The sequence below is a fragment of the Schistocerca piceifrons genome, chromosome 1 (genome assembly GCF_021461385.2).
Source record: "Schistocerca piceifrons isolate TAMUIC-IGC-003096 chromosome 1, iqSchPice1.1, whole genome shotgun sequence".
NCBI lineage: Eukaryota > Metazoa > Arthropoda > Insecta > Orthoptera > Acrididae > Schistocerca > Schistocerca piceifrons.
In genome coordinates this window covers 496,612,816-496,629,418 of record NC_060138.1, presented here as the reverse complement: position 1 = coordinate 496,629,418, position 16,603 = coordinate 496,612,816, and the positions used below count along the sequence as shown (strand labels likewise).

Below are 16,603 nucleotides of genomic sequence, written 5' to 3'. Positions count from 1 at the left end.
AGAACAGGTATCTTGTAAAATGATATATATATAAGTTGACTTATCATACGAAAGCGCTGGCAGGTCAATAGAAACACAAACAGACACATACATACACACAAAATTCTAGCTTTCGCAACCAACGGTTGCTTCGTCAGGAAAGAGGGAAGGAAAGGGAAAGACGAAAGGATGTGGGTTTAAAGGAGAGGGTAAGGAGTCATTCCAATCCCGGGAGCAGAAAGACTTACCTTAGGGGGAAAAAAGGACGGGTATACACTCGCACACACACACACACACATATCCATCCACACAATTACAGACACAAGCAGACATATTAAAAGGCCTTTTAATATGTCCGCCTGCGTCTGCACATGCATGGATGGACATGCGTGTGTGTGCGAGTGCGAGTGCGAGTGCGAGTGCGAGTGCGAGTCCCCGCCCCCGGGACCGGAATGACTCCTCACCCTCTCCCCCAAAACCCACATCCCCTCGTCCCTCCCTCTCCCCCCCGATGAAGCAACCGTTGGCCGCGAAAGCCAGAATTCCGCGTGCATATCTGTGTCTGCCCGTGTGTCCATCGACGTGCCAGCGCCCTCGCCCGGTAAGTCACATCATCTTTGTTTTTAGATATATTTTTCTCACGTGGAATGTTTCCCTCTATTATAAAAACAAAGATGATGTGACCCACCACACGAAAGCGCTGGCAGGTCAACAGAAACACAAACAGACACATACACACACACAAAACTCAAGCCCTCGCAACAAACCGCCGCCCCATCAGGAAAGAGGGAAGGAGAGGGAAAGACGAAAGGAAGCGGGCTCCAAGGGAGAGGGCAAGGAGCCAGTCCAATCCCGGGAGCGGAAAGACCCACCCTAGGGGGAAAAAAGGACGGACACACACACACACACACACACACACACACACACACACACACACACACACACACACAAGCAGACATATTTAAACACAAAGAATTTGGGCAGAGATGTCAGTCGAGGCAGAAGTGCAGAGGCAAAGATGATGTTGAATGACAGGTGAGGTATGAGTGGCGGCAACTTGAAATTAGCGGAGATTGAGGCCTGGTGGGTAACGGGAAGAGAGGATATATTGAAGAGCAACTTCCCATCTCCGGAGTTCGGATAGGTTGGTGTTGGTGGGAAGTATCCAGATAACCCGGACGGTGTAACACTGTGCCAAGATGTGCTGGCCGTGCAACAAGGCATGTTTAGCCACAGGGTGATCCTCATTACCAACAAACACTGTCTGCCTGTGTCCATTCATGCGAATGGACAGTTTGTTGCTGGTCATGCCCACATAGAATGCATCACAGTGTAGGCAGGTCAGTTGGTAAATCACGTGGGTGCTTTCACATGTGGCTCTGCCTTTGATCGTGTGCACCTTCCGGGTTACAGGACTGGAGTAGGTGGTGGTGGGAGGGTGCATGGGACAGGTTTTACACCGGGGGCGGTTACAAGGATAGGAGCCAGAGGGTAGGGAAGGTGGTTTGGGGATTTCATAGGGATGAACTAACAGGTTACGAAGGTTAGGTGGACGGCGGAAAGACACTCTTGGTGGAGTGGGGAGGATTTCATGAAGGATGGATCTCATTTCAGGGCAGGATTTGAGGAAGTCGTATCCCTGCTGGAGAGCCACATTCAGAGTCTGGTCCAGTCCCGGAAAGTATCCTGTCACAAGTGGGGCACTTTTGTGGTTCTTCTGTGGGGGATTCTGGGTTTGAGGGGATGAGGAAGTGGCTCTGGTTATTTGCTTCTGTACCAGGTCGGGAGGGTAGTTGCGGGATGCGAAAGCTGTTGTCAGGTTGTTGGTGTAATGGTTCAGGGATTCCGGACTGGAGCAGATTCGTTTGCCATGAAGACCTAGGCTGTAGGGAAGGGACTGTTTGATGTGGAATGGGTGGCAGCTGTCATAATGGAGGTACTGTTGCTTGTTGGTGGGTTTGATGTGGACGGACGTGTGAAGCTGGCCATTGGACAGGTGGAGGTCAACGTCAAGGAAAGTGGCATGGGATTTGGAGTAGGACCAGTTGAATCTGATGGAACCAAAGGAGTTGAGGTTGGAGAGGAAATTCTGAAGTTCTTCTTCACTGTGAGTCCAGATCATGAAGATGTCATCAATAAATCTGTACCAAACTTTGGGTTGGCAGGCCTGGGTAACCAAGAAGGCTTCCTCTAAGCGACCCATGAATAGGCTTGCATACGAGGGGGCCATCCTGGTACCCATGGCTGTTCCCTTTAATTGTTGGTATGTCTGGCATTCAAAATGAAGCTGGCTAAGGTGATGAGGAAAGAGGTTTTAGGTATGGTGGCAGGTGATCGGCGTGAAAGGAAATGCTCCATCTCAGCGAGGCCCTGGACGTGCAGAATATTAGTGTATAAGGAAGTGGCATCAATGGTTACAAGGATGGTTTCCGGGGTTAACACATTGGGTAAGGATTCCAGGCGTTCGAGAAAGTGGTTAGTGTCTTTGATGAAGGATGGGAGACTGCATGTAATGGGTTGAAGTTGTTGATCTACGTAGGCAGAGATACGTTCTGGGGGGCTTGGTAACCAGCTACAATGGGGCGGCCGGGATGATTGGGTTTGTGGATTTTAGGAAGAAGGTAGAAGGTAGGGGTGCGGGGTGTCGGTGGGGTCAGGAGGTTGATGGAGTCAGGTGAAAGGTTTTGCAGGGGGCCTAAGATTCTGAGGATTCCTTGAAGCTCCGCCTGGACATCGGGAATGGGGTTACCTCGGCAAACTTTGTATGTGGTGTTGTCTGAAAGCTGACGCAGTCCCTCAGCCACATATTTTGTCTGCTTGTGTCTGTATGTGTGGATGGATATGTGCGTGTGTGCGAGTGTATACCTGCCCTTTTTTCCCCCTAAGGTAAGTCTTTCCGCTCCCGGGATTGGAATGACTCCTTACCCTCTCCCTTAAAACCCACTTCATTTCGTCTTCCCCTCTCCTTCCCTCTTTCCTGATGAGGCAACAGTTTGTTGCGAAAGCTTGAATTTTGTGTGTATGTTTGTGTGTCTATCGACCTGCCAGTGCTTTTGTTCGGTAAGTCACCTCATCTTTGTTTTTATATATAATTTTTCCCACGTGGAATGTTTCCATGCATATGTCTGCTTGTGTCTGTATATGTGTGGATGGATGTGTGTGTGTGTGTGTGCGCGCGAGTGTATACCCGTCCCTTTTTCCCCCTAAGGTAAGTCTTTCCGCTCCCGGGATTGGAATGACTCCTTACCCTCTCCCTTAAAACCCACATCCTTTCGTCTTTCCCTCTCCTTCCCTCTTTCCTGATGAGGCAACAGTTTGTTGCGAAAGCTTGAATTTTGTGTGTATGTTTGTGTGTCTGTCGACCTGCCAGCACTTTCATTTGGTAAGTCACATCATCTTTGTTTTTAGATATATTTTTCCTACGTGAAATGTTTCCCTCTATTTTTTTTATATATATATATATATATATATATATATATATATATATATATATATATATATATATATAAAAACAAAGATGAGGTGACTTACCGAACAAAAGCGCTGGCAGGTCGATAGACACACAAACAAACACAAACATACACACAAAATTCAAGCTTTCGCAACAAACTGTTGCCTCGTCAGGAAAGAGGGAAGGAGAAGGAAAGACAAAAGGATATGGGTTTTAAGGGAGAGGGTAAGGAGTCATTCCAATCCCGGGAGCGGAAAGACTTACCTTAGGGGGAAAAAAGGACAGGTATACACTCGCACACACACACATATCCATCCACACATACACATGTGTGGATGGATATGTGTGTGTGTGCGAGTGTATACCTGTCCTTTTTTCCCCCCTAAGGTAAGTCTTTCCGCTCCCGGGATTGGAATGACTCCTTACCCTCTCCCTTAAAACCCATATCCTTTTGTCTTTCCTTCTCCTTCCCTCTTTCCTGACGAGGCAACCATTGGTTGCGAAAGCTAGAATTTTGTGTGTATGTTTGTGTTTGTTTGTGTGTCTATCGACCTGCCAGCACTTTTGTTTGGTAAGTTTCATCATCTTTCTTTTTAGATATATTTTTCCCACGTGGAATATTTCCCTCTATTTTATATATATATATATATATATATATATATATATATAGAGTTATAATAGAGGGAAACATTCCACGTAGGAAATATATATATATATAAAAGGATTGCCTGGTTTTGGGAATCTTTGCTAGGAACTGTTCACTTTAAAACTATATAGCTTGAAATATATTTGTTCAATGCTAGAGAAATTTTAATACATTATAGGCACATATGTTGGTAGTAGAGAATTTGTCAATTACTCAAAAAATGTTTTTATGGTTTTTCTAAAATATATTTTTCTTAGCCTAGGGTAAACATATAACAGAAAGGTTGTATTTGTTCTGAAGGTCTCTTTCACTCTTGTAAGAAACAGCAACCATTGTGACCATACATTGTGATATGGATTTTGTACAGAATAATACTGAAGAGTGGTTGTCTGCATGTATGACCTCGCAATTAGCATCACACATGGTTGCAAAACTGAATGCAACATTTCTGTGTACTGTTAGCTACCTCTAAGTGGTTAGGAAAAGGAATGCCTGTGTGACCTTGCTTCACCTGCATGCTACTGGTACTATCCGATTGTTTCCACAATGGTAACAACATATGCCTCTCAAGACCAGCATTGTCATGGGTAAGCTTGCAATGGTTTTAAGTTCTATTTATTTCTTTTAAAGAGGGAGGGGGGGGGGGGGAGGAGAGGAGAGTAGGGAATAGTAGGTTTTCTGTGTATCAGAAAGTGGTGCACCGTCTTGAAATATTGTTGTCATCAAAGGAGAATGGTGAAAGTGCAACACTCAAATCAGGAAAAAACTGTTTGTCCAGGGCACTCTAAAACACACATCGCTGATTTTGCTTTTTGCACAATATGAAGAACTACTCACAATTTTTATATGAATAAGGTATTCCCCACAATTAAAAATCTCTACCTAGAAAATATAGCAGATTTTCCCAGTACCTCAATCTCTACTCTTCTGAAAATAGTTAAAAGTTTGGGGTTCTGTTTCAAAAACTTAGCAGAAAACCAGTGCTAATGGAGACTGTGACAGCTGCTAGATCCCAATATGCCTTCCTTAGAAGAATGAGAAACACAGGGCACAGAACAAACACAGGGCCATAAGATGAACTTTCCAGATGAGACCTGGTGCGATCAGAATCACATAATGAATTATGGGTGACAAAAAAACAGGGTTGATTCTTTAGAAAATAGCTTTGATAACTACAATCAATTCTGAGGATACGTGCAGCAGATTTATGGATGATATGGAGGATTCAAGAGATGATATGGAGCTGAGAAACACATTGTAATTTTACATATCGGAAGTGGAGGTGGGTTTTTTTTATGGTGCAAAACTGTTTTATTGGGAAGAAAAAGACTGGTGACTACCACAATGAGATGAATTTTGCTACTGTGGAACAGTGAAATCAAGCACCACTTCACAGTTATTAATTTTTTGGCTAGTGAGTGCCTTACTTTGAGAGGAACATCATACAAACTGATTAATAACAACAACTGGATTTTTTAAAAGCTGGTCAAATTATCTGAAAAATTTGATTCGTTTCCAGGTGAACATATAAGGAGAAAAACTTGTGGTGAAAAGGTACGTCTGATCATTATCTGCGGAAAAACCTACTGAATGAAATAATTCATATCATCTATCAAAAAATTAAAAACAAAGTACTGTCTTCATTGAAAGCCGCCAAATATTATAGTAAATTTTGGACTGTACACCTGATATTTCTGGCACTGAGCAAATGACAATGGTAGTGCATTTCTTTATTGTGAAGTCTAGTGATGCTGACGTGTGATATAACTATTGGTGAACATTTGCTTGGCTGTGTACTTGTAAGAGATATATCTGGTTTAAGGGTTACAGATGTAAAGTTAAAACAGGTAGAGGAAATGAAAATTCATTTGGAGGCCAAGAGGGAAGAGGCGATGATAACGGTTCTAATGTAAAAGACAAGAACATTGGAATGCAAAGGCAGATTTTTAGATATAAATCCTACGGCATTTTAAATTCCCTGCAATAGTCATTCCATAAATCTAGTAGTGAATAATGCTTCAAAGGCATCTGAATACGCAGTTTCACTTTTTTGTTTGCTGAGAAAAAATTGTGATTTCTTTTATGGATGTACACGATGCTGGACAGTTTTGAATGGTAGTATATCTGCCATAATGTTGGTGTTATTGAGTACAAGAAGATGGGACAGTAAGATTGACGTACTCACCCCTCTTATGAATAGCATAGGAGAGGTCTATGATGCACTAGTTGAAATAAGTGAAGACGAAAATATGGACACAGAATGGTCGCACATGAGGCTGGCAGTTTCACGAAACTTATCCGTTAATTTACGTTCTTTTCAGAAGTGGTGATGCAATGATGATATTACTCCATATTAATATTGTCAGCATACACCCACAAATTATTACCACAGATATACTGAAAGCTATATACTCACTCAGAAGGGCAACAGGACATTTCACAAACTGCAGGGACGACCTCAAATTCCAAGTTTACCTACTACACGCTAAGGAATTGACAATTCAACTTGACATAGATGTCGATACCAACCATAAATATGAAAAGATGGAAGAAGATACAGTTCCAGTACGAGGGAGAAGAGAAAAACTGAAGATCCAGGTATGCAATACACAATCGATTTTTACTTTAAAGTACTGTGTGTAATAATATGTACTCACAGTGAGAGATTTCAACAGCTTATGTGTCAGTTAGCTTTTTGATTTTTTGTTTGACATTAGTAAATTAAAGGCATGTCACCTGATGTTGTAAGTGACAAGTGTTATAAACAGCGTGACAGTTTCACTCATGAGTAGGCTGACATCAGTCTTGTCGATTTTAAACATGAACTTAAATTGGTCTCAATGTTGGTAAAGAGGAGAGGAGTAACATGGGATGTAGTGGAGAGGAAAAAGCTATACCAGGACAGGACCCAATGGAGGCATATCATTCACAAAGTTCCTACCTGGCTCACTGGAAGGAAATCCTGATGATGATGATGTTGGTAAAGCCTCGTGCCATACCAAAACTCACACAAAAGTATGGCTTTGTGCACAAGGTATGTGTAGTCTGAATACGCATACACAACTGGTCACAGTGGCAAGTGGAGAAAGAAGTTTTGGTAAAGCCTGGTACCATACCAAAACTCACACAAAAGTATGGATTTGTGCACAAGGTATGTGTAGTCTGAATACGCTTACACAACTGGTCACAGTGCCAAGTGGAGAAAGAAGTTTTCTGTGGCTTAAACTGATTAAAACGTACCTGAAATCAACAATGGCCCAGGCAAGACTGTATGAACTTGCAACAGTATAGACTGAACATTAGATAGCTGAATGTTTGGATTTCAATGAAGTCATAAAGGAGTAATATAACGTAAACATGTTTATCATTAATTTTAGTTTTGATTTATTTATGTATGTCATGCTTTTTCATCATTTGCTTAAGATCTGTTGCAGGACAGAATCACATTCGGTTTGTCTGACAGACAAATTGGTTGCTAACTGTCACCAACCAGTGTAAACCTATTGTTTGAAGTGCTATTTCACATTTAGTTTTTTTTGTTTCCTGAGACCGACAGTTCTCCTCTGATTTCATTGACAAAATTCAGAACGTTTCATACCTTTCACAGCTCTTGCCAACTTACTTGATCCATGATTGTTCAGCACTCCAGAGAAAACCTGTTCAGTGAACAGTTGTGGGTTTGTTTCTATGTCTTTGTGGTGTGCTATGAATATTTAATGCTGCGAAGATAAATGTGTATGTTAATATGCACTATCACAAAACCTGTCATTCCCGCACGTCACTTACGCCATAGCAAGAAATCAGTACAAAGTGCTAACTGTGAATGTTGGAAGTACTGCAAGAACTCTACCCATCTCTACTCCCAACTTGTTACACACCCTGCGGCAGACATGGTGCTACCCCTCCACACCGCACGCTCCTCTCTGCACAGGCCTCGAGAAAAAGTGAACAGAATTTACTTAGCTTATACACTCTGTGAGTGACATAACTTAATTTTGATTTGCATAGTTAATTTTGGAGCTATAACTCAAAATGTATTACATTTTAAATGTTTCACTTCTGTCGTCAACTGGTGAGCCACACCTGGCTCTGGTCTTTTAGACGTGTTCATGTTAAAAAGAGGTATAAGCTAGTCTGCTATTTGAAAATAAGGTAGATGAACAACACTGCGAAAAAATTTGTCTACATCTGAAACTGTAAGGAAGGGGAGGGTGGCGGTGAATGAAATTTTCACATGGGGTGCCAAAATCCCTACGTCTGACCTAATCAAGCTCCATATTATACGATGGTTGATCCTTCAACTAAAAACCTGAGCATATCATGGCTGAAAGGTGAGATCATGTCTTGTATAGCATCAAAGAATATTTCACTGTCACCTTGAGTTGATGATTTTAGGAAATGGACTAAGACAAAGCTGATATGCCTAGTCAGGACTTATTTCAAACAGCATTAAAGAACTGGAACAAGTAACTAAACAACTTCAACCAGATGTAAAACTTGTTTGGTAACTAGTGGCTCATTGGGAGCTTAATCCAATCAAGTAAAGGGATAAGTAGCAGAAATGGATACAGCTAACACATTAGGAAATGGTAGAGGTATGGAAGCTTTTTAACACTTTACGCCAAGATGTCTTGAAATATTAACTGTACTCCAACTCAGCTAGTTTGTAGTTAGACTAACAGAGAAAGCTTAAAGGGTATTGGAATGATAATATGATCACCTGGTACTCCCAATTACTTGCCATGCTTATTCTTGTCATTGGCTTTTTCTCCATGGACTGAAATCTTTCGGCTGAAAATGTGTGCCCTAACGCTCTCTCAATTCCAAAAAATAAGAGATACAGCTTCTTCACAAAATATTATTTATTAACTAAATATGACAGCATGCAACACTTTCTAATACATTTCTGTCGATAAGTATTAACTTTTGTTACATTAATTCAACAGTCTTTCCACTTTATGGTATACAGACAGAACAAACCTTCCACTGTCCGTCTGCCATCATCCTTTTATTGTCACGAGCTTCATCATTCTCTGGAGCGCTGCATATTTCTGAGAAGGGGTGCACATCTATGGAGCAACTTCCAACCCAGCAAATGTTGAATGGTGGTCACGAGCTGTTTCTTGTAGAAACACGGCAACAAAACTCTAGACTTCATACACACACAAACAATTGCTCTCAAAGTATGTGTATTCGAATTTATTACCCACTTAACGAAATTTCTATGTGCAGATGACAGTCATTGTTCATCAGTAACAGTTACTGGTAGTAACTTATCACTTTCATGAAGTGATATGTTTTGATTCAGTGTTGCAAGCTGTAACTCCAGACTCCTGGTAAAGTGTATTAAACGATCACGAAAAATTGAAGATAACTACTGGGAGAAAGATGAACTGTCTGAAAATGTCCCTCATATTGAGTCATTCATAAGAAGAAGGAAAGAATACATCAATGTAAATAAATTAGGAATGATATTAAGTGCAAAGAAAATAAAGAGATATGTCAGCATGAAAAATGTGAAGAAATCGGAAAGAAAATGGTCATTAGAGGGACAGTTAAAGTAACTTTTGGAGAAATAAAAAGCAAACACATCAACAACAAGAGTGCAAAAGAAATTCCACTGTTAAATGCAGAGGAGAGAGCAGACAGGTGGAAAGAGTATACTGGGGCCTCTATGAGGAGGAGGAATTGGTTTTGATGTGATACAAGATGACATAGGTATCATCAATTTGGAAGACATGGGGGATCTTGTATTAGAGCCGAGAGTTTCACAGAGCTTATGCTGGGCATCAGAATAATGTGGCAAGTGGCTTGGCATGACAAAAGGCACCCATCTAGCTGGCAACTTTAGATGGAGCAAACACAATATAATGGAGTAATGTCTACTGGACTGACACGACATAACTGAATCATACAGCACCCCATGTTACTGCCTGACGAATGTGGCACATTACACTTTTGTCACAATGCTATGTCTGTACTAATGATAGTTAACAAAAGTTTGTTTTGGTTTTGTGATTTTCACTGTATGAAGGAAAAATGAGAGATGATCATGAGCTCAATATTAATTTTCTTGGTCTTGTGGGGAAATATCCAAGTATTTACAATCAGAGCAGTGCTGAATACATCACACGAATTCTGAAGATAAAAGGATGAGAAAGGATTGAAAGTGAAATATTAGAGTCAGGAACTATAATTGAAATTCACTTTATATATTTTTAAGAAAGATAGACTATGTAGCACTAAATAAAAATAAGTAACGTGGTTTTCTACACAACATGCCTGCAATTTTTTTTTTACTGATTTGCTGCATGAGACGTAACATTGGATCCTTTTGGTATGCAACTATATATATACTTTCTTCTGCAAAGAGAGTGCTCCATTTAGACAAAGAAAGATACTACAAAGCCAGTTTCTCAACTCCAGCCATTCTTTTAAGTATCTATTGGTTTCCTGTGTTTTGATGTGATTTCTCAATAGGCTAGTCTACACTACACTGCACTCCACAGATGACTTGAAATACATACAACCATGAGACCACACAAAGAGATGTATCACACAAATAACTCGAACTATCAGATTTTCTTCATTTCAAAATATACTGAAGTATCCAACATTCATAACTCTGACACTAGCATATCAAAAGAACATTCTACAGAATGTCTTTTCCTAGATAATGTGCAACTAAATATGCACCTTCCATCAGTTAATTGTTGATAAGGATAAGGTATCATTACGTTTTTTTACGAGAGGAAAAACTTCATATGCGGCTAAGTAATTGGTAAATTTGGGTCAGCTTATGGCAGAGGTGTATTTTCAAGAACAAGGATCTTGTCACCAAACATGCAACACCAAAAGGGCTTTCTTTTAATAATTTTGTGCTCATACTCCCCAATAAACTGAAAAAAAAAATCAATTTGCATCTGAAACAAACAAAAAAATTATGAATGGGAAACCTTTATCGTTAAATGCTGATCCAGATGTAGCAAATACTTTGACCCTGCTGTAGGCCCTTCTTCCCATCTAAGTTATCAATACAGATTAGTAAATTCCACAGTCCTCAATGGCAATCAGTAATTTTTTTACAGCTTTTTTTTATTTGTTGTTTGTAAATATTCAAGCTGCGTATATTCCCATATTCATTTTGTCATTTCAGCCACAATTCTTCATATGGTAGTGTGTCCTCAGTAAAAATAAAATGAAAGGTGAATAAATATTCAACTCTTTAAATACTTCAAAGAGCAACACGTTTGTCTACAACAACATGCCAGAAAGGATATACTCGACAACAACTTTTAGATTTTTGTTGATTAGCATTAATTGACTAAATTCACAATATCTTCACTGTCTGAAGTAGACATTGTGCCAAGACACATGCATTCCACGCAACTGCCATGCACCTGTCATGTCACATGGCAGGTTATTTATCCCGACACTTTGCACTGGAAGACTTGCAATCAAAACATGGGAAAAGGAACATTCCCTCAAAAGTTCTTATATCACTGCAAGAAACTGAACAAGATGTTATTCCAGTTAGGAAACAGACTATGTGACTGAAGACATAGCATCAGACTTTTGGAAGAATATCTTCCATTCAATCCTCAAGATCCTGGGAAGGTAAATGCAACAACTATCACATAATTAAAGTGACAACTCATTCATCCAAGTTGCTGACAATAATAACATACAAAAAAATGGAAAAGAAAACTGAGAGCTTTAGGATTTGAGGACAGGTAAAGGCACCAGAGAGGCAGTTCTGATGCACTTAACAGATGGCAAAATTTAAGAAAAAGCAATTATAGAATTTTCTTTCAGATGTCCTGCTGGGTTATTGTTTCCATTTTATGCACAGTATTTCAACAACAGATCCAGCCATCTGCTTCAGGTATTGTGAGTTTTACCGTTGTTGGTCTCGTGCTGATATTTATAGCTGAGTTCAATTCCAGACCCTAATTATGCTCACTGATGCTCTTTTGTATTCTGGACCGATATTATGTGAAAAACAAATTCTCTTAGTGTTTTCCTGCTCTGGTAGATGGGATGGCTGGCAAGATTTTAATAAATTGAGTGCTGGATGACAAGTGTTATTTAAATTGAAACTTCCACCCCTGTTTATTACCTTTTCTGGCACATTTATTTATTCTGACTTCTTAATTATACTGTCCCAGAAACTTGGTGTTTTCACCATGACAATGATCACATCATTTTATGATTATATTCGAGGCAGTGCTTGGTGACAGCTGAGTTGCCTAATTGTTTTAGCCGGGGTTGTCGCTGATGTTCCTTGCATCTCTTCTTGACTGTTCTGACAATCTGTGCCTTGTAAGACATGCCATCTGTATCGAACCATGTTATTTTTATTTCTTTTCATATATATATATATATATATATATATATATATATATATATATAAAAAGCTGTAGGTAAACTGAATGAGCTATAAACCAAAGACGCCACCAAAAGTAAATTAACAAGTTGCTTTGTGGAAAGGATAATGTTTTGATACATTGTTAAATGGCTGTATGTAACAAAGTAAGAAATACGCCCTTCAATTTATTAATTCATGTATCTTCACATTTTGTTTTGGGAGGTAGTAGTGTACGGACATATGCTTGGATCCGTCATACCAGTACTGTTAAAAATGTGGATTTTAAGCATTCATTAAAAGTATTATAGAAAGTTATTAGAAAAGGAATATTTATTCACACGGTTATAAGTTCAACTCCTATCTGTTCATCATTTCTCTCACCACTGAGATCCTGCATCAGGAGGTTCGGTGCAGACAAGAATAATTAATGACTTATCTGGAGGCACGTTCCTGCATCGACATTGTCACACTCGAGACTAAACACAATGGAATTAATGTGAAGGTAATGATTCAGACTTGATAGGCACCTATTGAATTTGGTTTACTTATACTAAAAATACTATGCTTCATGCGTTTAACAACTTATAAAAGAGAACAATAGTTTCAATGGTTGTGGTGATTATTTGGTTCCATACACTACTGAAAGCAGCAGCACATAATGTAAATTATGTTTATTGACCTTGAGTGTATGATATTCAAGGTCTTTTGATATTGGCATTAGATAAAGTTCACCCGAGATTGTGCACAGAATCATAAATTACTTTCAAAATTTTCTCAACTATTCTTTCCAATCAATTTTTACAATTATTCAAGCAATTTTTAATCCATTTCCACTTCCACATCCCTATTCACAGATTCACACAGAATGTGGTATTCATTCTGGAGACCTGGATCATCTTTAACATTACAAAGAATATATTTTATCTGTAGTTGAAGGGAGCAAAATACACTGGATGTCATGTTTCTGTAGGAGACTATCTATCTTAAAACAAAGATGATGTAACTTACCAAACGAAAGCGCTGGCATGTTGATAGACACACAAACATACACACAAAATTCAAGCTTTCGCAACCAATGGTTGCTTCATCAGGAAAGAGGGAAGGAGAGGGAAAGACGAAAGGATGTGGGTTTTAAGGGAGAGGGTAAGGAGTCATTCCAATCCCGGGAGCGGAAAGACTTACCTTAGGGGGAAAAAAGAAGAGGTATACACTCGCACGCACACACATATCCATCCGCGCATACACAGACACAAGCAGACGTGTGTGCGCGCTAGTGTATACCTGTCTTTTTTTCCCCCTAAGGTTAGTCTTTCCCCTCCCGGGATTGGAATGACACCTTACCCTCTCCCTTAAAACCCACATCCTTCCGTCTTTCCCTCTCCTTCCCTCTTTCCTGATGAAGCAACCGTTGGTTGCGAAAGCTTGAATTTTGTGTGTATGTTTGTGTTTGTTTGTGTGTCTATCACCATGCCATCACTTTCGTTTGGTAAGTTACATCATCTTTGTTTTTAGATATATTTTTCCCACGTGGAATGTTTCCCTCTATTATATTCAGACTATCTATCTTTATGGATATAGGGCCAACATAACGTAGATAAGCGATTTTTGGCTTCTCTTCCTGGGCCTCAGCCTCAACCTCTTTCTAAGGTGTTTTGATTGCATCACCTACTCAATTTGATATGAGTACCCATTCCTTCAGAAAACTATTCATAGTTGCTGTAATTCTTTGGTGATGCTATCCTTTCCTGAAAGTGTTTGAGCTCTATGGACCAAAGTCTTTAGGTTGGTTGGTTGGTTTAAAAGAGGGGGGAGGGGGCAGCAGGGACCAAAATGCGAGGTCACCGGTCCCTTGTTCCAGGTAAAATAATTACACAAGGGAAAGAAGAAAAAGGAGATGTACATCACAATAACAGGAGAAAGAAAGAGCCAGAAGAACAACAGAAGGACAACTAACACTACCATGGACAAAATAGGAAAAGAAAACCACAAAAGCAAGGACCAGGTGGAAGTAGTAAAACCAAGAAAGCAGACTACCGTGGCTTGCTGACCACGAGAATAAAAAGGAAAAGCCAGCCACTCTGCAACACATTAAAACATCCACCCTAAAAACATTAGAGTGGAGACCACAAAGGGACAATGCACTAAAACTTATATAGAATGATAAAACCCATAGTCATGTATAAAACGTAAAACTAAATTAGCCAATAAGGTGTTGTCAGCTAAAATTAATGGCAACGAGTCCGGTAACTGAAGAGTCCGTCGCAGGGCAGCCAAAAAAGGACAGCTCACCAAGATATGGGCAACTGTCAGCTAGGCGCTGCATCGACACTGATGTGGGCCATCAAGGTGCAGGAGGTAGCCATGTGTCACCCAGGCCTGGCCAATGCGGAGCCAGCAGAGAACCACAGAGTCACAGCAAGGGGCCCGCATGGAGACTGCCACACATTCGTAGTCTCCTTAATGGCACACAGTTTGTTGTGCATGCTGAGGTTATGCCTTTTCGTCTCCCAAAGCTGCAAAACCTTGCAGCGTAGTACTGAACGTGGATCAGTTGCAGATAAGCCGATCTCAATAAGCAGTTGCCAGCATAGCCTGTTTGGCCAGCCTGTCGGTAAGTTTGTTGCCTGGGATCCCGACGTGACCTGGGGTCCAGACAAACACCACTGAACGACGCGACTGTTCCAGGGCATAGATGGACTCTTGGATGGTCGCCAACAAACGATGATGAGGGTAGCTTGTAGGCTGCTCAAGTAGTCAGTACACAGAAGAAATGACTCCCCAGAGCATGAACAGATGTGCTCAAGAGCATGAGATATAGCCACCAGCTCGGCAGTGAAAACACTGCAGCCATTGGGCAAGGAATGCTGTTCAATATGTCCTCCATGGACATAAGCAGAGCCGACGTGATCATCAGCCAATGAGCCGTTGGTGTAAACCACTTCATGGCCTCAATACATGTCAAGAATCGACAGGAAGTGGCAGTGGAGAATCGCGGGGTTAACTGAGTACTTAGGGCCATGTGAAAGTTACCAGCGAAGCTGCAGCCTAGGTGTACACCATGGAGGTGTACATGAATGGACCTCAAGTATAGGTGGTAAAGGCAAGGACTCCAGTTCGGAAAGAAGGGATCGGACACGAACTGCAATTGGAAGCCCTGACCTGGGCCGCCAATGCAGGAGATAGACTGTTGTGGGTGGGAAAAGGAGATGGTGATTCGGATGCAGGGGTGAACTACAAATGTGTGTAATGTAATTGTCAGCAGTTGTGCATGCCTAACCTGCAATGGAGGGACACCGGCCTCTAGAAGGACGCTGGTCACCAGACTCATCCTAAAAGCTCCTGTCGCTAGGCAAACACCACAGTGGTGCACTGGGTTGAGTAAACGCAATGCTGAGGGTGCCACCGAACCGTTAACCAGACTCCCATAGTCAAAGTGGGATTGAACAAGGGCTCTGTAGAGCTGTAGCAGCGTATAATGATCTGCACCCCAGTTGGTGTTACTCAGGCAGCACAGGGCATTGAGGTGCTGCCACCACTTCCACTTAAGCTGATGAAGGTGAGTGTGCATTGTGGATGGCTCCCTGCAGGCACCACTCAGCAACAACAGTACTGGTGGAGCAGTACGAAATGCAGAAGTTGTCTGCACACAGAGAAGGTAAGATGGACGGCTCTACAGCTGCTTCTAGACCATTAAAGGCCACTAAAAATAGAGGTATACTCTATACAGAGCCCTGCGGGACCACATTCACCTGGATATGGGAAGCAGCAACTTGAACACGGAAAGTACGAAGCGACAGGAAATTTTGGATAAAAATCGGGAGTGGGCCTCGGAGACCCCACTCGTATAATGTGGCAAGGATATATTGTCGCCAGGTGGTGTCATACGCTTTTCGTAAATAAAAAAAGGTGGAAACCAGGTGTTGGTGTCTGGAAAAGGCTGTTCGGATGGCAGACTTGAGGGACACAAGATCATCAGTGGTAGAGCGACCTTGGCAGAAGCCGTCCTCACATGAAGCCAGTAGGCCACTTACAAAGAACATTGGTGAGGCTGATGGGCCGATAGCAATCCACATCAAACGGGTTTTTACTGGGTTTGAGCACCGGAATGCTGGTGTTCTCCTGCCATTCTGATGGAAAGATGCCATCGCACCAGATCCGG

The 16,603-nt window shown here is 41.2% G+C and overlaps 1 protein-coding gene across 1 annotated transcript in view; it reads right to left on the bottom strand.

The window, feature by feature from the left end:
• LOC124741781 (succinate--CoA ligase [ADP/GDP-forming] subunit alpha, mitochondrial) overlaps positions 1-16,603 on the bottom strand; it is a 74,777-nt gene that overhangs the window by 41,429 nt on the left and 16,745 nt on the right. The gene's annotated exons all lie outside the window — the stretch shown is intronic.